Source organism: Solea solea, chromosome 1 (genome assembly GCF_958295425.1).
Source record: "Solea solea chromosome 1, fSolSol10.1, whole genome shotgun sequence".
Taxonomy (NCBI): Eukaryota; Metazoa; Chordata; class Actinopteri; order Pleuronectiformes; family Soleidae; genus Solea; species Solea solea.
In genome coordinates, this window is record NC_081134.1 from 4,888,857 (window position 1) to 4,914,260 (window position 25,404).

Sequence of the window (25,404 nt, forward strand, 5' to 3'; positions counted from 1 at the left end):
ATCTCCGCTTTCACTGGGATTCTCACACTCAAAAGCAACAACTGTCACATGTTTCGCTGTCAAAGATCCAGGCGGCGGGTGCAATTAATTCCTGCACTGATGACTACGTCAACGGTTGTGGGGAATCTGGTTTACAATGTGGCGAGTCGTCGCGCTGTCCAAACCTTTTATATCAAAGACAAAGTGACAAAGTTCACTGCATCAAAATATAGCCAAGTTACTGAGTTTGTTTTCTTTAATTATTGGTATCATTTATACCTTCATATAATATAATATAATATAATATATGGCTTATTCCCTATCCTATTTCTTGAAACAGTAATTTAACCTTATATGTGGAGAGGCAACATAATAGTATATTGATAACCTGTAATCTGATTACCTTTGTACTTCCTTATCTTAATCTTAAATCATGATCAATATCTATTAGGGCTGAACAATTTTTAATAAATATCTAATTGCGATTATTTTGACAGGATTTGTGGTATGATTGGCGATGTCAGAGGGAACGGCCATTGTTACATCATTAATCTCATTTCCATTCAAAAACCATATTCATTTAATCATATTTGATGCAGATCTGTGAGAAGCAAAGATGTCCTCTTCAGTCTATAGAATAAGATGTGTATAAGGCAAGACAATGGCGTGTAGGGTCGATGGTAGCTCAGTGGTAGAGCGAGTCGCCTCTCAACTCAAAAGTTGTGGGTTTGATTCCTGGCACCGGTAGTCTACATGCTACAAGATACTTAACCCCACGTTGCTCCTGAAGGCTGTGCTGGCAGCATGTGAATGAGTATGAAATAGAAAATGCGCTGCACAAAGATGTGCTGTATGAAAGTGTGAGTGAATGGATAAATGGCAAAACTGTAGTGTGAAGCAGCTTTCGACTAAAAAAAGTGTTATATAAATACAGACCATTTCGTCTAAAATCACATTTTGGCTTCAATTTGAAATTTGCAGTTGGCCATATTGCAATTTCGATAAAATTTCGATGAATTGTTCAGCCCTAATATATACAGTATACTCAGTGAGCAGCGTCTTTATGATTTTGTGTTTGATGCAAAAGTAAACTGAGAGTTTAGTCAAATGTAAATGTAGTGAAAATCAATATTGAACTCAATTAAATTGGTCCATTCATGAATCAGTTGCTTGCTGTAAGTTGATATTAATTCAATGGTGCAAAATGGGACTCTAACAGGCCCCTGCATCCTATCACATCGTATAATCTAAGTATTTATACTATTATAGTGTTTTTGTATCACAAACATTTTACCATCATTCATCTTTGACACGTATGTGTTACCGTAATTACGGGGCGGTTTGTGAACAGTTTGTGAAAGCTGAGAAGTTGCAGGTCAAAGCCATGTGGTTATTACGGTAATTTCAAACATTTCACTGTTGCAGGAAGCCGGTGAATTAGCATCTTTGTCATTGATTCAAAAACTCAAACAAATGTTACTTTAAATATGTTTTTTCAATTTGAACATGCAAAATATGATGTTGATGTACAACTACAGTGGGTTGTATTTCTTAAATAAAACTTTGTTTTTCTTCATTTTGAATTGTTAATAGACTATTTTAACACACAGTCAATTGTAAACAACTGCCAGATATTGAAAGTTATTCTGGAAAAATGGTTAAAATCACATTTTGTGAAAGGGTTAACACTCTCTTTTAAAAACAAAAAGTTTTCTATGTCTTTGTGTCTCTGTTTGAGCTGCGTCTCCGTCACAGCCCTCTGTCTTCTCTAACAATCCAAATGAGGTGAGAGGGTTAGGTATCACTCCGTTAGCCGCTGTCTCGGCCTTTGAGGCTCTTCATAAAACAGAAATATGTAGTGGCTCGGGCTAAAGCCACCGCCAAATAAAATCCAGCCAAGTGTCATCCGGGGAAGCCATCCATTCACATCATAAAGATTGCTCTTTATTTGTTGTTTCTGTTCGTGGCCATTTTGCTCCTCTTAGGCACTGGGATATCTCTCCTGTCGATAAATCCCCCTCTCATCTCTCTTTTTTCTCTTCTTAACTCTCTCTCCTTGTCCCTGTGAGTGTTTCATGGTGCATCATGTGAGATTTATTTCCAAATATACTGTTGCCAAATGTACTGTGTGTCTTCTTGTTTTGAAGAGGGATTTACTCCCCGTTAAGAAGAGTTATGTACACTGAGGCGTTTTACACCCTGACTCTTGGTAACAGCGCGTTTTGACATATTTCACCTGAGCCTTCGCCTAATCCACATATCAATCCACACACTGCTGCAGGAGTGCACATTTACCGCAGGACAACATTGTTCTGTTTGGCAGCAGAGGGTGGGTAGCACTGGTTAAAGCTGGGGTAGATTTGGTGGATTAATAAATCAACAAGAACCCTTCTCCATACCTTGCCTCAAACTCGTGCCACTTAATATCAAGTTATAATGAGTTATTTATGTATGTTTTTTTCATTAATTGATTTTTGCATCATAAATACATTTATATTGTGAACTATTTATCGTTCTATATCAAAACAAACACTTTTATTGTGAAATGATGTGATGTATGTCCATGTCTTTCTCACAAAACGGCTTAGGGTTTTACTTGACCGGCCCCCTATTGACCAAACTAGACTCTCTTTAAATCATGTGATCTGAGATGAAACTAGACTTCTGCACCTCTTTGCATAAAAATACATACAGTGCATTTATGAATGTTCTTAATTGTTTATTGTGTGTTTAAGATGTTAAATGAGGGAGTTGTGGTAGATGTTCTAAGTCAGGGGGACTTAAACTGAAGCCTCATGGTAGGAGTTCAGAAGACTCATGTGAGCAATGAGTGGGAGAACTGATAGTTGAGATTGGGCTTGTTTGGTTAATCTACGGGAGAGTTTTGATTTGTCTGTGATTTGCCTACTACAGCTTTAATTGCAGACTTGGCTTGTGTGGTCTTTACACTCGTTCTGAGATTGGAGATTTTAAAATGATATTGTTTCTTTGAATGTACAAACAAACAGACACTTAAACTGTCCATGACCTATGGTATTTGCAGAATCACCACATTAATGACAGCACGATGTCTGGGGCTGTTTTCCCAAGGCCTGAGGCCACATACCCATACGAATATGCAGCTATGAGCACCTTTATTTCCCATTTGATCTGTGCTACATTGCTATACACTTTTCAAAATGTAATTTAAGTTTGTCATGAAACAAAATGTCTGCAGTTAAAAAATAAACAAAGCAGTAAAAACAAGAGCAGCCCTGATTTTGTACCTAATCTGAAAACAAGGGCTTAATTTGAGATGAAATGATTTTCTAAGGTTGAGCATTTTGACGTTGTTAGTCTTCTCTTCTCCCCCCCCATCTCTCTCTGTCCCTCTCTTTCTCCCGCTTGCTCTCCTCAGGCTGTGTATCGGGGCTCTATGTTAATGACAGTTGACAGATAGTTGAAGGGCACGGGCTGCTCCCTGTCAGCCCTGTTTTGGACTCATAATTATTTCACCAGTGTCATGTCACTGTCACCCTTGCCTGCTTAACACTGTCACACACACATATATATACACACACACACACACGCACGCACACACTCCCCCCCCCCCCCCCATCCAGCCTCCCTGCCTGCTGAGCCTCGAGGACAGAGAAAGTGAGTGTGTACGCGAGCACGTGTGTCTGTCTGGCTGTCACTCGACCTCAGCGCTGGCCGTTTCCCTGCCAAGACAAGCGTCGCTGCCACGCGGCAATCCTCGCAGTGCGCGCTCGTCTCCGTGGTAATAAACCAGAACCGCAGCCTCGTGGCAGTTTGTTGGTGCAAAGAAGAAAGGTGATTTCCCAAGTGGATACCAAAAATAATGCCTTGAAAAATGTTATGTTGTGTTCTACGCCTGGCAACAGATGTGCCGTGGCTCTGCGTTACAGCGGATTCAGGAGGCATTTTAGCATCCTGCCAGTTTCATCTGAGGGGCTGACCTTGAAACTATCAAAACAACAGAAGCAGTGTGAAGTATGAAAGTATAATATCCAGCCATTATCCATACCACTTATCCTCTGAGGGTCGTGGGGGGGGTCTGAAGCCAGTCCCTTCTGACAAATGGGCCTGGATAGGTCAACAGCCTATTACAAGACCAACATACAGAGACACACACTCACCTCCACCATCAATATAGGGACTCATTCAAGCTTAAGTTTTCATTTTAAAATATATGAACTTTACTCTACATATGTCTGTCATCCACAAGACGCCAATCACGCAACATTAGGTCATAGTATGAAGTGAGCAGTCGTCATGGTTGTGGATTAACGGATGTAGACATCCTCATACTTACTTCAATCCCACAAAGATCAATTAGCACAGATTTGTCTGAAGAAACCTGTGGAGTGAACCAGAGTGATGTCATCACTGATGTTACTCCAGCTTGCTAATGCAAGCAAACTGGCACTAACTTGCTTTTAAATGTAAAGTGAAATATGTGCCGAGAGCTGCAGGGACACTGTTGCTCCTTACTGTCACTGTTCTCTGTTTTAATCAGCAGGTGGTGCGGTGGTTCACTTTTACTCTGTCATCTATAGGCTTTAGCTTCTATCTTTAGTCATTATTGTGTAGGTTTGTCACAGAGTCAGTTTGACGTCCTTTACATGGGCTTCAAAATGCACAGTGTGGACCGTCTGTTTCTAAAGGGAGTGCAGGGACATCAGGGAGATTATTTATTTCCCACACAAAACCCACGCACACGTGAAGAACATGCAAACCCCACAAAGAAAGGCCCCATTTAAACCGGTCTCTGGTGTCTCTATGGCACCAGTGCTAACCACTGCTGTGCACACAATAATAAAGTTAATATTAATTTGCTCATAGTGCCTTACAATAAGAAACTAACGCCTGTCTTTAGCCCCTTTCTTATAGTGACAACAATCCTAATAAGAGCTTCTTGTGCAGAAAGAAGAGAAAAGCATGAAAATGTGGCTACAGGGTGCGTTTGACTGAGGGGTGAGAACAAAGACGAGAAGACGGGACGTCTGGGTGACTGTCACTGAAACATGTGAGGACGAGAAGAAGAAAGGAAGGAAGATTGAAAAGCAGAACAGCAAAGAGGAGCAGCAGCAAGGTAGATAAATAGATAGGTAGAGAGAGGACAAGAGAGAGAAGGGAAGCAATCAATGATTTAAACAATAATGCAGCCTTCTGTATTCACTGTCACACACTCGCTCTCAGCTGCCGTCAGGATTGTCTCTCCGACACACACACACACACACACACACACACACACACACACACGAGTCGAGACTGTCCATCTGGTTTATGCTCTCTTGAAGCTGTCTGACTCACCTTCCTCTCCCTCCTCTTTAACTCTCTCCACTCTCTCCCTCCTCTTGTGTTTGTCTGTCTGAGACTTTGTTACTTACACCATCATGTCACCATCACATCACTCCTGCTTAATCTACTGTGTCCTGTCTTCTTTCCATCCTCCCCACATTTGTTTCTCTGGTTAAATCACGTCTTTTCTTATCCGTTTTACCGGCCACAGACACACTCTCTCCTCCTCTTCCTCACACAATCCGTTCTCTCTACATCGGTTTATAGTTCATTTGCAAAAACGTGCGTAATCATTTGTGTTTTGAGTGTTCTGGAAGGGTTACAGAAATGAGATTTTTCAAGGACTTTTCTCGCTTTTGTCTATGTAACCGGTGTAGTTTTGCAGTCTGTGTTGTGAAGAATTCACCGTACGCTGGATATCTTTTGGAGGTAGTCTCCGTTTATTTCTGACACAAGGCAAGTGAATGAAAAGTCCCATCAGCATGTGAAACACAGGGAAACGTGCCCTCTCTCCCACAACATGCAGCAGCAGAAGGGGAGAGGGGAGGGCAGACACACCCTTAAATACTGGGTGGGCACCCCAAAAATCATGAAGGTTCCACATGACAACGTAACCTGCCGTGTCAGTGTAAAATATAAAAATAAAAACTTAAAACATACATTTTGTGTAATTATAAAATAAAAAGGCAAATAAAATAAATATATATATATATATATATATATATATATATATATATATATATCAGGTGTTCAAAAAAATTGCAGTACCTTAAAAAAAATATACTGTAGTAACTGACCCTGTTACATCTACATTTGAAAACTTTGAAACTATTTTTTATATATATGCTAAAATAAAGAATTTAAAGATGGCAGCGCATTCCTCGTGGTAAATAGCGAGTATAAAAATGCAGTAGAGACACCTGCAATTCAATCCCTCGCTCCTCACCTCCCTCACTCTTTGCCTCTCTCCTACTTCCAGCCTTCTGTTTAAATTAAGGTGGGCTGACAAACAAATTAAATCTGTCACATCCCGTTTGCATGAAGCCGACAGGAAGTCAATATTGTCAGCCATGTTGGTTAGCCGAAGTTCTAATCACACTTCAGTGCCATGGCAACAAAGACGAGGGTGAGGGACGGGAGGTGGCAACACAGACTCACTGTTTGCTCTCTCTCTCTCTCTCTCTCTTTCTCTCTCTCTCTCTCTCTCTCTCTGTCGTGTATGTTTTTGCTTATTTTAATAAAAAGCAAATGACTTTTGTAGTAGAATTTACATTATACTGCATCTGTTTGAGCAGCTGATAGATGTAGATGTTAAATGTGGTGGTATTTAAGCATAGACCGTTGGGTCTCATCTTCCTGACCAAGTGTTCACATTATGTATTGCAAGTGATCAGATCTAATCCGCGTGTGTCCATATGGACGTTGTGCAGTCTCGTCCACGTTGCACGTGGATTTGTGTCGTTGCAGGCCACGCCCCCGGAAACACAAGTAGTCTAAACAAAAGGGACGACAGAAGTCGCACTGTGAGTGGTGCAAAAGACACTTTGCAATCCTCTGTGAGCGACCGAGAGACAGATCTGTAAAAATCTGATCACAATCGCATTCAAAACCACCTCCGTATGTGGTTTAAATGAATCAGCTTTGGGAAAAATGGGTTCTCATGTGGTTTTTAGCTGTCCAAACAAAACTAGCTTGATAGAGTCTGGATAATTATACTTAAAAAGCCGCAATTTTGTCTGCAGTCTAAACAAGGCACTGTTTTTGATATTTACTCAGAGATCCACAGGGGCAAACAGAGGATTAGAATATTATAATTAGTAGATTATGGTATTGCTAATAGTTAATGGGAGAAATTGCCAATATTTCATATGAAAGACTTGAGAATGCTGTCTTTCTTGCCACCAGGGGGAGCCGGAATGATTTATAATGACGTTATTTACGATTCTTGTTTTTCACTTTAAAATGTTCACTTAAAAAACAAAGTTTTGCTTCTAAATGTTTGCATTCCTTCCCAAATTAGTGTATTTTAGAGCCTTATTTGTATTTTACGCTATTCATAACGATTACTTTTTTTGGGATATTTGTAACATGATATTTTCATATCATACCATCACCTTACAATTTCACTTGGTAGCACTTTTCTTTTTTATATTTTCAAACATTTTTACATAACAAATGTAATATTCCATGTGCAAAATGTGGGTTATGGCCTGTTTTTTTTTGTAATTTGCACATATCTAAGCATGCATGGAAAACAGTTTCAGGCTCTGATACACAGAAATCACAGTCATATAGCAAGTCATTCAGTCAGGCTTGTGGCCAGACATACGCACACAGAGAAGACCAAAGGTCAGTGCAGTCTCCGTGTCTTTAGCCTGTGTTTGTCAAATCGATGCAGACCTTCTCTCTCTCTCTCTCTCCCCCACACACACACTCTGATTCTCTGCCACACACACACACACACACACACTCAAGAAGACATACACTCGCTGCCGTGTTCTACTCCCTGTGGAGACGTATAGCTAATCTCAGCGACATCAGTCAGTCATATGCTGGAGGCTGTGTGTGTGTGTCCTTATGTGCAAGTGTTTGTTTCTATGTGAAGGTTAACGGTCAGAGGTGAAGGCACCTGCAGGGTAGAGTTTAACCCTGTCACCCCCCTAAATACACAGGTTTCACAGCAACATCTTTAATGCAGTAAATTTGTGGCCTTAACGAGGACAGGAAAATGGGATATATGAATATACTGTATATTTATATATATATATGTGTGTAGATATGTATATATATATATAAACAAATGTTTGATATATGGAACGTAAAAGCCGCACTTTCCTTTTTTTGTGTAAACACCACTCATTTTATAATCTAGGCCGTTGCAGATCCTTAAATATCACACGTTTATTTTGTTGTTAGAGGTATTTTATCGTCCCAAACACCAAGAGTCTTCACTTTTTCTCTATAAATCCCCACATTCATGTCCAATTTGTCCATCTCCCCGACACGCCTTCCGCTTTTCTTCTGGCCCTCAGGTTAAGTCATGTTTACTCATTTGACCCCACTGGTCTGCTGTTTAAAAATGCATGAACAATAAATAAGGATGCACCCACCCACCGACCCTCCCCCCGTTTCTCTCTCTCTCTCTCACACTCTCCTCTCATCCATCTCTCCGTCCATCTGCTCATGTTTGTGCAAAGCTCATTCAGCCTTTTAAAGGAAATGGAAATCCTCCATAGTGACCCTACAGTCTCTGAGGTGACTAACTGATATCCTCTTGGTCAACATTTACAATTATTTGACTGCAAGGTACGAACGTATCAGGAACTCCATATCCCATAGGGCATTGGGGCTGATGTTTTTTAAAGGGTCTTGCTAACCCCCAGGACCTTAAAGATGAGGCTCTTTAAGGATCTTGACACTCCATATAGCATCAGATACCCTCCCCCACAATGTGAAACACTTAGTGGGACGATGCATCCCAGAAGGCCACAGTGCTGCATGTTTCCAGATTAACATTTCCAGGAAAGTTGGGACACAGTAATAAAGATCAAGATCACATCACCCCTTTTTTTATACTTATTAATCATTTGGAAATTGAAGATATTAATTATTGCAGTGTTACATGGGAACTGTTGGCCTGTTCTTGCTTTACACATGGCTTTAGCTGCTCAATGACCATGGCTGTCATAGTAAGAGAGACCGGCCTGGACTGCAGGTATAGATTTCTGGTCAAACATGGCCACAGACACTCCCTTATCCCATCCTATATGCTAGGATTTTCACCTTTCATTGATACCATGGATGTTGGGTGTTTTTTTTTGTCATCTTTGGCACATCTGACATCCACTCACTCACTCATCTTCTACCGCTTCATCCTCCATATGAGGGTCGTGGGGACCACTGGCACCAATCTCAGCTGCGAAAAGCGGGGTACACCCTGGACAGATCGCCAGTCCATCACCAGGTCACATATAGATGCAAACAACCATCCACTCTCACACCCACCTACTTCATTTACCTGATCCCATATTGCATGTTTTTGGACTGTGGGAGGAAATCTGTGTCATCTTGCTGCAAAGGCAAGAGTGTTAACCACTACACCAACCGTGTGGCCCATCTGATATCCATTTTTCTGCAAAACAACCTGAAACTTGAAAGTGCTTCTGCACACATGTGATATATGGCTTCCTCTTTGCATTGAGAAAGCATCTTAGAATCTTAGAAAGCACACCAGACCTTTTGTTGTTGGAGAACTGTCAATAAATGTCAACCGTTTGTTGAAGATTGTTGCTGTTTCCTTGGTCGACTCGGTCTCGGCTCTTCTTGGTTTACTTGGTCTCAGTGATGACTTGGTCTTAGTTAATTTGGTCTCGACTACAATCTTCTTTTGTGCTTATAATCCTTTCCAAAACAAAAATTCACAAGGCAAATCTGTAAATTACAAACAAATGATCTCAGATGTTCTCTGAGTTTGTTTCAATGTCACATGCAGAGATACGTCGGCATCATTAAACAGATGTCTGGGTACGATACTCCGGTACGACAGAAGATGAATAGAAAAAAAGAACAGAGCAGCAAGGACAAACGTTTTAAATCACGAGGAAAGCCATCAATCTTTCCCCAGATCAATTTCCTTAAGGCCAGGAGATCAAGAATAAAGCCAGCATGGGGTTAATCTGTGAAAATTATTTTGTTATTAATAATAATTTCTTAAATACCTAACAGCCAGGAAAGACGAACTGTAACACTAATCAAAGCTGATAGAAGAGTTCGTGCCTCAAAAATTCTCCACCCCTTGATTCCTTTAAGTGGTGAATGGATTAAGTTCCTGTGAATTTAATCCAAGTAAAAAGGGTGAAATGAATGAATCCCAATGTATTTCAATTAAACCGAGTGTAATCTTTGCTTGTCATAGTTCGACATTTTAATCTCCCCGAAATGACTTTAATAGAAGTTTTTGCAAACAAACAGTTACCGTTGAGTGTGATTATTCATTGGTAAAGCAGCACTTTCCATTATGAAGCAAATGTAAACTGCTGTGTTGCTCATAAATAGTCAAGATATTATGTTGTTAATAGATTCAGTGGTCTTACTGTGTGTGTGTGTGTGTGTGTGCATGCATGCGGCATAATGAAGTAGCAAAAAGCTGCCTTCATTGTACAACCACTAAAACAAGCAATTACGTCTAATTTGTCCTTTTTAAAAGAAACGGGGAGGCCATTTGTCCCTAAACGCACACACAAAAATGAGCGAATATTCATGTCTCTTCCTCCCCCTCTGCAAACACTTAGGAGCTAATTATTGTTATTAGCATCATGGTTGAAATCCCTCCACAAGGACATGTCGGCACACTTCCACATCTGTGCACTTCTGTTCCTCCGTCAAAGAAACCGGAGAGGAGGGAAGAAGTGACACGTCCCGGGATCACCTTGAAAAGGTCTAATCAAAATCAAAACTTCCACGTCGTTTCTTTTCCACACACAGTGACACTGTTTCACTGCAGCAGTAATTGCCTCCATCCAAAACATTGGCCTAATATATACATGAATATTGATTTAGCCATAAGCGGCGCCATTTCCATTATAGGTAATGTTGCTCTGATTTTACTATAATTTCAATCACAAGGTCATTATGGACAAACGTGTTTACTACAATGACAATATATTAACTATAAAACATGCATTAGACTACGGCTTGATTCCTATTCAAGATGAATGTTATAAACATGGGTGCAGATCAATACACTGTGGATTAACTTACATATAATGAATGCATGTCTATGGGGCAGCGAGATTAAGTCAAGCATTTTGTGCAATACTAGATTAGATTTAAAGCACCACACAGTTTATGTTCACTGAACATCCATCCATCCATCCATCCATGTTTGGGTCATGGCTGCGGCCCAGATGTCCTTTTCAAGCAACCATTATGGCAGCTCTGTGTTGGTGGCTCCCAGTCCAGATTGAATGCATAATCCCTCCAATCTGTTATTGATCTCCCTTGTAGTCTTCCCCAGAAGACCACGGCATCCGGCCCAAACCACGTTACGCAGCTATATTCGGGGCTTGTTCCAGTGCTCCATACACATGAACCTCGAACACTTGTCTCTTATGAAATGGATTGCCTTGGTTTTTCAAGCGGGTTATGATGTACATGCAATGGATCTGTGCATCTAAGATTACGCCATAAGGGATGGAAGCATTTGAAAGTAGGTAGTAGTAGATACTGGGTTTGGTCAGAAATGGAGACTTATTTTAAGTATATATGTTATTTTACAGTAGTGGGTGTGATGGGAGGTCTGTATTGTACTGTTAGACACTGAATTGTGTACTTGGTTGATGACTCTACTTTGCAACTGAAGGGACTTATTTATGTTTTTGTTTTTTTTAATGTTAAATACTGAATACACACTGCATTGTTCTTGTGCTATGTCTGTGTGGAGCAACACGTCCCACAACCTTGGCTTCTGCTGCTGATGATTTGTTTTAAAAATCCTTTGAAGCAATGGAATTATCTTTGGCATCTCTCTTTCTAATTTTCTAAATTAGAACGAGAACATGATGCTGAACCAAAATAACCAAACAGGAAAAAGCAAAGCATGTGTAAGCTCTCATCGTAAATTGTATCTCCACACTTGAAGAGGATCCTGTCCACAGTGAGCTCACATTGTTCACATTTGTCTTTTGTTATTCTAAAAGACAATGGTCGGGCTTTGGCCAATTGATTTTTCAGTGTCTGCCACAAAGACACTTACTGCCAAATAAACACACATGCAGCTGCACTGATGCACACAAAATGAACTGTCTTGCTCTTGTGTCTAATGCATCTGTCATATCTGGAATAAGCCCCTTTGATCTCTCACTGCCTCTCTCTGTGACAGCTGGCTTGCTGCTCACGGGTCCTAAATGAATTGATATTTCTTCTGGCCACTTGAATTTGTCACTTGACTTCTCGGTGTAATCTTTACTCCTTAGCGAGTATGTAGTCTGCCTGTGTGCTTAGAAACACAGTCCTGTGGTTTATTTTGGATGAAAACAACAGAGTCGGCGACTGTCAGGCCGTCAAAGTCGGGCAAAATGCCTCCCGACGGCCTCCATGATGAACCTGTCAAAGGTGATCGCATTTTTCCGTCAGACGCAACAATGAAACGTAATCACCAATTGAAGCGTGAGTAGCACAATGGGAGAGAAATCGACATTTACAAGCAGTGCACAGTGTGGCTGTCTCTGTGTGTGTGTGTGTGTGTGTGTGTTATTAACTCTGCTAAGAAGAAGCAGATGTAAAGGATGCTTCTGGGGATGTAGAGCATTATTAGATATTGTTGGTTAAAGCTATTGCTCTTTACAGACAAAAGGCTCAACGTAGAGAATTTGAGAATTATTTGTATTCTCGGATGGTTGTTTGTCTCTATGTGGCCCTGTGATGGCGACCTATCCACGGTGTACCACACCTTTTGCCCTATGTCAGCTGGGAATGGCACCAGCACCCCCACGACCCTCATGTGGAGGATAAAGTGGTAGAAGGTGGATATGGATGGATTTGTATTGTTGGTAGCCTTTCCCGTGTTGCAGAAATTGAGTTCAGTAAAAACCAGAAGGCATAAAGACAGACTGATAGAAATAATGGTCGAACAGAAGTAAACCTCAGATGAGCATTCACTTCACAGAGAGCTTCAGTAACTGAGGGTTCAAAACTGACATTCGCATCAGAACCTGCCTACTCAAGACTACAATTGGTCGTTTTCACTCAGGTTCTCTCCAGGTACTCTGGCTTCCTCCCACAGTCACACACAGTGTGAATTAGGACTCTCTAAACCAGGGGTGTCAAACTCATTTTGGTTCAGTGGCCACCTGCAGCACAACTTGATCTCAAGTGGGCCGGACCAGTCAAATAATAGCATAATAACCTATTAACAACAAGCATTCCAAATGTTTCCCTTTATTTAACAACCTGGAATTTCTTGACCATAGAGTGAATGGTGGTTGGTCTTTGTATGTTTGACCTGTGATGGACTGGCAACCTGTCCAGGGTGGACCCCGCCTTTCACTCTATGCCAGCTGGGATTGGCACCAACCCCCCGTGACCATCGTGTGTGATAAAGCAGTAAAAAAAAAAAAAGACGGATGATTTTCATATGAAGTATCTACTCTCTTAGTCTCCATGTAGTTTCTTTCATTTTGTAAAAACATAAAATGAAGCCAGTTTTTTTGCTAAATTTACTAAACTCTCAGCTTTCACGTCTCCATTAGAAACTAAATGAGTGAATAAACTCGCGTTTTCTCCTAATGTTTTTTTTCCCCCTGCTTCTTTCACCATGGCTTTGCTTCAGTCTTTATTGGTCCATTCCTTTTTTGTGTGTCTGAGTCCAATCGCTCCATATTTCTATCAAAAGCACTGTTGAGGAATATGGCACAGTAATATTCAGCATAAAATCAATGGCTTGTTTAATTTAAACAGGGAGGAAGTGGGGAGGCGGGGTAATTGCAGAGAAAGGCCCACAAATCAGCCGTCCTTGTTATCCCATTTGATGGACCATTAAACATCTGCAGGAATAAACATTATTTTTAGCTTAACTACCAGTTTCTGTCGGCCATAGAGTAGATAGGCAAAAAAAAAATTCAACAAAAACTGAAAGTGGTCTTTAGAGTCAGAGGTGTTTGTTTATTCCATAATTTCGTTTTTCCGTCATTAATTGACAGCTGACACCGCGTTGGACAATGTGTACCTGTCACATTCTACAGGGAGGCATAATTCCACACTGTCAGAGCATTTCATATGGAGAATTAGATTCTGAATGAGGCTAACATTTGACAGAAGAAGTAAAAACATAAAAGTTCAATTGCTCACGGTCGTACACCCAGTGGTTTTGTTGCTCAGTGAAAAACAAACCAGCACACGTGATGGTTTTTGCTGATATACTTGCTTACATATACTATTTGCTCTGCGACACTGCAGCACACCCACTGTTACAAGTGACCGTTACCATGGTGCGTTCACATGCATGTATGATAAAAGTCCGATTCTATTCGGACTAAGACAATATTCCAGTTTCCTTGGCATGTAAACATGACTCTTAGTCGGACTAACATAGCTGGGTGATGCGATTCATAGTCCGATTACTCCTGCGTATGAACTGCAGTACTGTCGTCGAACCACAGCAACATCCATCTCGCTGTTCAACAGACAACTGATTCAATATGCACTAGCTTATAGGGAGAAACACCACCACCTAAACACATTTTCTCCTCCGCATGTATACTCGGACTCTCTGTCTTAGTCGGACTACGGCCTTAGCGTAGACGTACTGACTCACTGAAAGTATATATACCAGCAACATAAAGGAATCACAGATTTTAGCAAATTAACAAATAGCTAACTTAATCTAATCCACTGAGGTCTACAGTATCTGAAGAACGGTAACCCACTTGCTGTTTGACAGAAAACTGCTCATTCCCCACAAAAAAATCAAAGAGAAAATCAGCAATTTTACCTTTTACCTTTAAGTGCCAAAAACGAACCAAACAAGGCAGCACCTCGTGAGCTAAAATGTCTGATTTTCTCTAAGGATTGTGTGTGTTTTCAGTCTCCAGTCTGGATGAGTGGTATGATAAAGTGGTGAACACATTCTTGAGCTATTGTAGACTTCAGGTCCTTATGTTTAGTGGCTATAATCAGTTTCCCCTCGTGTCCACACTGGCAGGCATGTCTTCAGTGAGAGCGACTGTTTGTTTCTCAGGCTGTTGTTGGCAACAGCAATGCTCTCTCAGCAAAGACAATGAACCTGAATTATACTTATTTTTGTAAAGACATATTTGCAGTTCATGTTTGGCAGTCGTGTTGACTTCTTTTGGTTTTTATAACCTCACGTTGGTTATCTAGACTAGATTATTTGGGAGATAGTGTCTGGGTTAAGTCATCAATCGTCAACATGGAGATTTGTATATTCATTGTTCATTTTTTTTAATGTTAAATACTGAATACATGTTTGTGGAAGCATGTAATCAGCCAAAGTTGTGAGGAAACATCCCGACTTCTTTCTTCTGAAATACAGAGTCACTATATTTACCCCATTGTCATTTTTCTAGGATTACAGCAGAAGTGTCTGACCTCTGTAGCTTACTCTTTCGTGCATATGATACGTGACAGAGATAAGATGTCACTACAGCTGAATGATTGTGGAAAGTTCTGCTGGTTTAGTCACCTCCAAAACAAACACGTCGCAGACACTAGAACATTTTCTTTTATCAAGGCAAAACATCAAAATCCATTTCAAAATCTCCAGATTTAGTGCAGTGTGATGTCATAATGGAAAAATTAAACGGCTCCATTTCTAATCAGTGCGCCGCACAATAGCAGCAGGTCCAGTTTCACCAGTTTCAGTGGAGTAATATGGAGATTACGTGGACTATGAAATAGGATGGTTTTACTGGGTTGATGATGATGATAGAAGGAGGCCACTTCACCATCTCCACCTGACTGACTGAGGAAATTATTCATTCTCTTTCTGCCACTGTAGTGCCCCCCCCCCCCTCATATCTATCTCTGTTTCAGAGAACAAAGCAGATGTATGTGTTAGATACTCATGTAACAGCCTCCAGCTCCTCTCTTCTTTTTTTTCACAGATAAGACATTTGTTTTATATGTTGCCCTTGATAAATGTTCCCACAGGGAGTTGTCAAGAAATTAACTTTATCTGGTCTTTAATTACAGTGCATGTGCTCTGATGCATCTCTCACACCCCCCCCCCCCCACACACACACACACACACACACACCAAACCCACCCCGACGCTGTCATTTTCAAAGCTATTTTAAGACAATGTGTGATTATCTGTGACATTGCTTGACATGTGCCTCAAGGCTCTCTCTCTCTCTCTCTCTTTTCACTATCTCTGCTCTCTGTCTGTGTCCCCCTCTCTCTCTCTTTCTTTCTGTCTCTCTCTAATCAAAAAGCCAAACCATGCAGACAGCTCAGAGCAAATAACAAGTCACTCCCCGTGGATGTTTGAAGATGACGGAGGGATCGCAGAAACGGGGGAGGAAGTGCACTCTGATCGTTCCCGGTCTTGAAGCCAGTGCAATGTTTCAACCCGTGTTTTTGCACCAGTATTTATTTATTTATTTATTTATTTATTTTCCCTCCTGATTTTTTCTGTTACTCTCAACTTCTTGTTTTGTTAAGATCCTTGGACATAGATGTGTAACGGGAGCATTCACACAAGTGCCAGCAGATTCTAACAGTGTTTCTAATGGATACACATAATAATTGATGGTACTTATATTAAGGCAACGGTGCAGTCAGCCAAGATTTGAACTAGTGATGTGGTAAACTCAAAGTTCACTGTTTTTTAATCCATCCTATTGACACTAGTATGGATAGTCATAGTCATTACGTGTGTTATTGATCCACCCTCTCCTACCTTTCAAAATGTCATTTATAACCGTTATAAAAGCGTTGTTCACCATCTCTCAAGACTAAGTTGATTTGAAATCAAGTCAAATTAAGCGACTGCTTCGTGAAAGTTGGGTAAAGATCATAACCGTGATGATTGTCTTCGTCTTTGCTGATCGAATTTGTCCGTTGTTTTCAGCCATGTCATAGTTTTGCCCCTAAATCCGTGTCTTTGCCCCGCTTTCTTTCTTTCCATGCACACACCGTAGAAGGATGACTGCGGTTGTTTTTTTTTAAGTTGATGGGACCAAATCAACATTTATATTAAAGCAGCCTTTCACGGCTAAGATTATCCCCATCCACCTTCTCTGAGAACGTCGCCCATGTATCATAGCCAGGACAAATACCACGTAATTACATAATTAATCAGATCATGTATGTTTCCCTTCCCTTCATTTTTTTTGTCCTTTTGTACAAGAGTCAAACGCATGTAATCACTTGTTCTGTAATGTAATCTGATCAGGGCCATGTAATTCTTCATTTTCCAACAGCTCCCTGGAGCAATGGATGTGAGGGTGAGATGAATGTGGCTGCGTCTGTGCTGCCTCTGCTTTCCTTTTCACTAAATGTGGCTCCCTGGCTGTGGTTAACCACTTGGCTGTGTAGCTGCTGGCAGCTGCGTCTCCTGCCACAAGACAATATCTCTCCTCCTCACTTGTCTCTCCATCCATCTAACCATCCATCCATCTACGCAAGCCCCACTTCCCCTTCCTCCTCCCAGTACTCTCTTCGAGCTATTCCTCGTCTTCGCTCCCCTCCTCTTCTTGCACTTTTGTGTCCTCTTCTCTTTCCCCTCTCCTCCTCCTCCTCCTCCTCCTCCTCCTCTGCTCCCTCCAGTGGCGACACCAACCATCAGGTCCCATCTATCTGTGTGTACGTCAGCAATTAAGGCGTCGTGGCAGCCAAATGCCAGCCATGTCCCCGAGCTACACACACATACACACTCAAAGGCTGTGCCCTGACAAAACAGCAAGAGAACAAATCACACCATAATTTATAATCTCACCGCGCTAAAATCTCATTATATTACAGACATATGGATTTGGCGGCATGCAGGGCCGGGCAGCCGCTGCTATAAATTCCACCAATCGTAAATTATTAAAGGAAAGATAGAAATGACCGTCGCCTGTCCAGATTAGCTGTAAATCTCACTCAAACATGGTTTGTTTAAGGAATTAAGCCCTGCGTGGTGGGAAGGACCTCATGGTCAATGTGTGGTAGGGAGGTTCAAGTATGAGCTGCCTTAAAATATCAAAGGATTATGGGTTCACAGCATAAAGTAGAAACGGGTCTGTGGCGAGGAAAGCTCATCTTTATCTGTAAATACAGCAGCCAGCTCCAACAAAAGGACTTCACAAAGTGACTTCACTACAGTGTTTTATTCTACTCTTTTTTTGTTTTTGTTTTTTTTAGATATTGCCCAAAATCCAAGCCAACAAAGCAGAAAGCCACAGCTTGTCACTCACTTAATCCTTCCCTCTTATTTTAGATTTTAAAAAAAAAAGAAGAAGTGGAATTTGATTTAAGGATAAACGTGGCCAAGCAGAGGTGAAAGCAGGCAGTGAGAGGGCAGACGTGGCCCCTCTGCTGTCAGCTTGGCTTTTCATTATCACTCTGTCATTTCCGAGGAGATGTCAGGAGGTTCATAACACCGGGACACGACTTTTTTCAAATGGCTGCCAAGAAATCTGCTGAAAGTAGAGCGAGGCCTGATGTTAACCTGTGTCTCCTCCTGACACGCCGCGCTGAACGATCGTCGTGTTATGGCAGCGCCGGCTGAGCCGACTGGAGACACTTTTTCTGTCCATGTCGTCCTTTTGGGAACACTGAAGCACTTAGAATGTTAATGTATCGATTGAACCTCTCAATAATGGAGAAAACGCAGCACTACATAAATAAAATGTGTGCTTAAACACTTGTTATTTAAAAGGTGGAGGGGAAATGTCTGTATATAAGTAATATAGGCTCTATTTTAAAGGGTTGGTTCACTCAAATGTTTCAGGTGTTAGGAGCTAAAGCAGGTAACTGGGTTTCCATCAAACTCTTTTAAACATATTTCAGATTATTTGATTGATTCATTGATTCATTGATGAAATGACCACATCGTACGTAATACTGTAGCAAAACAGGAGGTAAAATGGTTTTCAAGCATTTATGTATAAGAGTGTCGTGTCATAATCGGACACTCCCCCGGGCCACGTGCTTCAAGGCATCAACCTCCCGTATGCTGTTGTTTGTGAAAGAACAACCATTTAAATGTCAGTTTTTTGAATCAGTGTGTGTTTCAGCCAGGATTTAATTTGCATATATCAACATTTGCCTCGGTGTGGCTGGAGAACCACTGGTTTACGTCAAATGTTTTTTATCAAAGTTACTGTTTGCCACATAAGTTTAGTAATCGTGTTCATTCTTACTTATCTTTTCAGGCTGCCTTTTTTAACACTGGACCATAGACTTAAGATGAAACGTAGCCTTTTGACCAACTGTAAACACCACTGCACAGGAGGGTCGCGGTGGGGGGGTAGGGGGTGCCAATCTCAGCTGACATAGGGCGATAGGCGGGGTCACAGTCACCATTGACTCTCATATTCAATTTATTTAGAGTGACGGATTTACCTAATCCCCATATTGCATGTTTTTGGACTGTAGGAGGAAGCTGGAGAACCCAGAGAAAAACCCACACACACACACATGGGGAGAACATGCAAACTACGCCGAAAAGTAAACATTTTATGCCAAATAAGAATGTGTGCATGAGACCAAAAATCCAAACTCTCCCTGTTAGTTTAATAAGTAAAGGCCTTCATTAATCTGCATACATGCAGTTTTACTTTATATAAACTTTAATGTGTATAAATCCAGAAGCACTCTGGTATAGTATCTGCATGGGAAAGGCCTTCAGTGGGGAGTGGGGGGTAAAGGAGCAGTGCGGTGTTCTCAGCAGTGGAACAGGTGCTATCAAAGTGCTTCCCAGTCAATACACACAGAGGCAGCATTTAAAAACATCAGGGGGGGGTTGGACTAAAGGCTCGCATTAGACTTTGAATGGAGAGGGATCTAATACATGGATGGTCCTCTTCCCCATCAGCCCATTGACTCCAAACTGAGCCTATTAGCAAGACAACACAGCACTAATGGCACTGCTACTGCTTCTGCTGCCCCTCGTGTATGGAGACCACCCAGCACACAGACACACACCCCTCTTCACTTTCCTCATCCTATTGTTACTCAATACTCCAGTATATTATAATGTGAAACCAGATCAAAGTGTTGGCTCCATTAGAAAACTATCAGACCCTGTTAGGATAGAAACGTGCGTGTAGGTCTTGTATGAGGTGGGAAACAGAATGTGCGGTGAAAACAACCTCATTGTTGATAATTGTCAAACGCTGGTTAAGAGGTGGGTGAAAAGCAAGAGCTAAAGGAGCAGTTTATCTGCCAGATCCTGTTGAGTTAAGCTTATTAACTTGAAGTGTCACTGTCTGAACTGTCTGCCTCAGATCTTGTGAGATCTTGGATAAGAATTGTGTCTGGAATGTTGATTTAAGCAAAAAAAAGAGAGAAAAAAGGGTGTGTTGTGTTGACAGTAAATCAGTTATGAACCTCTCTCAGCAGCTGGACCTGGAGCAAGGATTCTTACATGCTTCCTTTTTCTTGACAGAACTTTTCAGTGAAGGCATCCACACTCAAAGGAATTGTCTGAATCCCCCATTTTCTTCTGTTAATCTCAGTTAATTCAGATTCAATATTCATCGCTGTATTTCCCTGAAAATATGACGTTAAGTGTAGATTTTTTTCATTTTTGGTCAATTACGGGTGTGTACATTTGATTTTCTCCCTTAAATTGCTTTAGTACTAAGATGCCAAAACTGTTTAATGAGTTTATGTTAATAATTGTATAAGAATTCATGTTTAGTTCATTACAGTGTCCTGTAGTTACTCTTAAACCATGAAGTGACACTGTACACACTCACAGTTGCCTGTAGTTACTGAAGCAAAGTGACTGAGCTGCAGAAGAAAAGAGCAAAGAGGAAAAAAGCAAAAGGAAAAGCAAAAGGACTGCTGGTCAGTTCCACATAAGACCAGCAGGGGGGTGTAGCGGAGAGGGAGACGGAGGACACTTCACTCCCTGCATGTTTCTCACCCTCTCACGCACTCAAAACACGCGCACACGCACATTTTATTTTATGGAACTATTTATATTTTAGTCACAGGCCCAGAAAAATGGGAAAGACTGCAGGACTGATATTCTTTGGTGAATGTTATTGAAATAACTATAAACTTATTGGACAAGAGTTTGTTACTAAATGAGCTGGAAAAAAAGATCTAATATGCTGATGAAGGCCACGCGTGTCATGACCTGTAACGTTGAGTGAAGTTAATTGTGCCACGTGTTCTTTTATTTTGTAACTCAGCCTCGGCTCGAGTGAACTTCACCGTGTCTCACTAACTTCAGTCTCTAGTGCGCACTTTATAAGAGTGTCTAGTCCAGCTCTTAACTGAAAGAGGTGGACTTCAAGTAGCAGTCTCTTGAGTGTGTGTGAGAGCGAGTGTGTGTGTGTGTATGAGGGAGAGAGGGAGAGAGAGAGAGAGGGAGAGAGGGAGAGAGGAGGGGGTGTAATACATTCACTTTGCGCACAAAGCGCAGTGAAACTCACCCTGGGGATCGCGCTCAGAGAGAACAGCGTTCATACGTGAAGAATAAAAAACACTTATGTTATCAGTGATGCCTTCATTTTGTCCGTCAGTCGTGCAGGTGAACCGGACATAAATGATGTCCGGTGCAGCAGCAGAAGAGTGATAAAGGTGGAGGAGGATGTGGACATCCTGGGATTAGAAAGTGAAAGTGAAGGTTGTTAGGAGACGAGAACAAGGAGAGAGCAGTCAAAGTGTGTTTTTTTTGTTTGGCCTCAGCAGGAGAAAGTCATGATTAACAGTAAATGTGTATTTTTGTTGGTTTTACACCTTGAAGAATAAAACAAATAAAGCAGCAGAGGAGCGCAGAGGACTGTCACTGTCCCTTTCTGTCAATTTCCAGTCATTGAGCGACCCGAGCGCTGCGCGGCAGCACTGCACCTCCAAGGCTCTCTGGACCCTGGACACCCCCCACTCCTCCATCCGCCTCCGCCTCCTCCTCCACCACTCTCTCTCTTTCTCTCCCCATCAACCCCCACTCATCCCCCGCTCAGCCTCGCGCAGCCCCAGCTAAAGCACCCCCCACCTCCTCCCACTCCGCTCACCACCACCACCACCACCTCCTCCACCACTGCCTGCCACCGTCTCTCAGCGATCCTACACCGGCTTCACTCCTCTCACTGATCGTCCCTCTATCCGTGTTTCGGCAGAGGGGCTGCACGCGCGATTGCGCTATTGATAGCCACTTTACACGGTTTCTGTGGAAAGTCAGTCTCTCTCTCTCTCTCTCTCTCTCCCTCCCTCTCCCTCCTCCTCCTTCTCCTCTCTGGCTGCGCCTTTGGTAACCTAACAGGGAGGTGTTAACTACTTTTGCTTCCCGTTATCTCCGGTGCCGCTGCGCAGGAGCCAGAGGGGCCACTCACTCACTCATATTCCCACTCCGCACAAAAGTTTTCGGTTTGTTTGTGAGGATAAAAAAAAGGAATCCGGAAACCGGAGGAGTCGTCTACAGAAGGAGCGGATTCTTCCACGGCGATGTGAGTAACTCACTGTCTCCTTTCTTCTCCACATTGTTGTGCTTGTTGTTGTTGTTATGGTTTGAAGCTCATGTACAGTTTGTGCCTCTGCGCGCCACAGTCCGTCCACATCTGCTGCTGCTGCTGCTGTGGAAACTGATTTCACTAAACTTTCACGGGGGATCGCGCGCGCCTTGGTGGCAAAACGCGCTCCACGCGTGGAGGGGAGAGATTAAAAAAAACAAGGAAGAGGGGCCGAAGAAGTCACGGTATCATAATTGTGTGTGTCCGTTTGGACACGGGACTTTTACGCTTGCGCGCGTGAGTGAGTGAGTGAGTGAGTGCGTGCGTGTGCGTTCATACGTGTACAAGTCCCCGTGGTTGTGTGCGCGCACATCATGCGAGGATCCCCAAACAAGAAAGTGGCTTCTTGAAAACACTTTAAATGTGTGTGTGTGTGTGTGTGTGTGTGTCAATGACATTACGCACACATTAACACAATACACATGCGTTAGAATTACGCTGCGCATTCACTGTCTAACTTTACAAATACTGTTTTTTTAATTACTTTTAGACAAACTGGGATTTTCCTTCCGGTTTAGTTTATTGCTTCATTGATTTATATATATTTTAAAATATCTTAAAAACCCATCATGTCTATTACTCCTGCAGATATTTCCCCATCACCACCCAGCAAACCCTGAACAATGAAGTTTAGTCAGCAGGCCCAGTGTGAAATATTTATTTTTAATATTAAAAATTGGTTCTTTATTTGAAGACAGCAGGGGCTGCAGCTTATATGGTTTATTTTTCAGTGAAATTACACAGTTTCTTGAGAACACAAAGGCGCTCATCATGCGGACATGTGGCTTTAACTGCCGCATATTGGCCAAGCGAGTTTGGCTCCAATAAAGCCTGTGGTGAGGCTGATTTTAATGCGTCACATAACACGGATACAAGATGCACAAAAAGAACTCCTGCGACTGCCATTAACTTTAATAAACCAATTAGGCCTTTAATCTGTGATTTTTAATCCACATATTTTACAACGTGAATGTGACACTTCACTCTACTTTTGGTGCATTTAAGATGAAAAAGAACCAAATCCCTCTCTCTCTTTGAAATGATCTCAGTTCCTCAAAGAGGTTTGAATTTAAAATAGGAGACTCACTGCAACTTGCGCGTGCACGTGCACTTGCACATTAAGACACACACATACATACACAAGGGGCGAAACACAGTTGGGAAACACCTGTTAACTAGGGAGTCCCTATAATTTATATCCTCCCCCTAAATAAGCTGCAGCTCCCAGCAGCAGCCACAGGAAGTCCCCGGGGCCTTCCAGCTTAATGGCCGAGAGCAGTGAGCCGAAGTCGGCCACTCACCAGCGCCAGGTCCCGCTGCTGCTGCTGCTGTTGTTGCTGCTGCGACTTACTGCTCTTTTCTCGTGAGAAAGTAAAGATTGTTAGTTTTTTAACAGATTTCTACTTTATTTTATAGCATTTTTGGTACATTTTCCTGTTTTTTTGAGAGAACGTTTTATGGTTATTCATTGTTTTTTGGAATGCATTCTTTCTACTTTAAAGTTAACGGTGCAGACGAATATAAATCGTGAACGAGACTGATTTTCTTTTTTAAAGAGTTTTACTGGACACGGATGCTTTTTAAAATGTTCGCACTAACTCGAACCAAGCTCTTTATGACGTTCCTTGTTTGCACACGTTGTTTTAATCACGTCCACGCCTGTTTTACATTGCATTATTGGAGACCTAAACCTCAACCCGAGGAAGCAGACAAGTGAACAGTCGCGCACGCGCTCGGACCCCCGCGCATTAATTGCAACAAAACCGCAACGCTGAGACGAGGGAATAATAATAATAATAATAATAATAATAATAAAAAAAATAGTAGTGTGGGAAAAATGCAGAAGATCCATTAAAGGTCATTTCCAAAGTGAAAAGTCACATCAAGAACCCGCGCGTAAAACGCACGTTTGGAGCAAAGATGCACGCGCCCGGCGCGGGTGATTGAACTCACTGCAATGTGAAAATGTAATTATTATACCACGTTTTTTTAAGTGACCAAAGACTGCTTTAGATCTACTGATATCAACGCGATCGATCCTTTTAAATAGATTTTATCGATTGACAGATCAACGAGCTTTCACTCCTAATGACCTTTTTTCTGTTTCCAGTCAAACACATTAACGACCAATAATTATCTTTTAAATGTCTTCAGTGAGGAAAATTATACACAAACACCCTTTATTAACAGGATCATGTAGAGTCATGATGATTTATGTTCCAGGCTGTTTCTGGTGTGAGAGAGATTTTATGTTTTTCTTTTTTCTTTTTTAAATATTAAAACGAATTAATTTTATAATCGTATTATAATCACCACTTTGTATAATACATATTATTCCAACTTCAGCATCACATCCTGTTCACCTCTTCATTAAAACCAGTAAATACATTAATTTCATTTCATTTCATTTAATAATGATGCATGTGATTTATAACATGTTAATGAGGCGTTAAGGTTGATTTCGTTTAGTGCAACTAATGGTAAATGTTATTTTGAAAGCATTTTTCATTATGAATGTATCTAATTTTATATATAATTTTATATATATATCATAAGTTTGGTTTGGTTGTCTGTCATTCGGAGGCAGGTCTTTGTATCATTTCATCGTTTTCCGCTTCAGTTTATTTTTATTTTTTTGAGAATGATTTATAGGCCGCCGCTCGTCATCGTGTGTCAGGGTGATTTAACTCTCTCATCCTCTGTCCACGTCTATAAAAAACTGACATTTGTTCAGAAATACGTTCACACGAAAGTAAGAAAAATAATAACAGGTCTAACATTGATGCCCGAGTTAGAAAATATGACATTTTTTGACAGAAACGTTAAAGCAAATGACGTCTTCTGACTTCTCTCATTTCAACCAAATTTAACATCCTCGTATTTAAATAAAGACAAAGAACACCAGTCGCCTTTTCAACTTATTTATCCATTTATT

General features: G+C 41.4%; 1 protein-coding gene across 7 annotated transcripts in view; it reads left to right on the plus strand.

Annotated features, from left to right (window-relative positions):
• Nucleotides 1-25,404, plus strand: part of rnf220a (ring finger protein 220a) — a 226,435-nt gene that overhangs the window by 64,600 nt on the left and 136,431 nt on the right. For 2 of the 7 annotated variants that reach the window (XR_009240248.1, XM_058629253.1), the window contains exon 1: nucleotides 21,937-22,406. The exons of 1 other annotated variant lie outside the window; for it this stretch is intronic. The gene's annotated coding sequence lies outside the window, so the exon portion shown is untranslated. Of the gene's footprint in view, nucleotides 1-21,936; nucleotides 22,407-25,404 lie in introns of those variants that run through there. 4 more of the 7 variants (XM_058629230.1, XM_058629271.1, XM_058629280.1 and 1 more) reach the window with 4 other exon arrangements.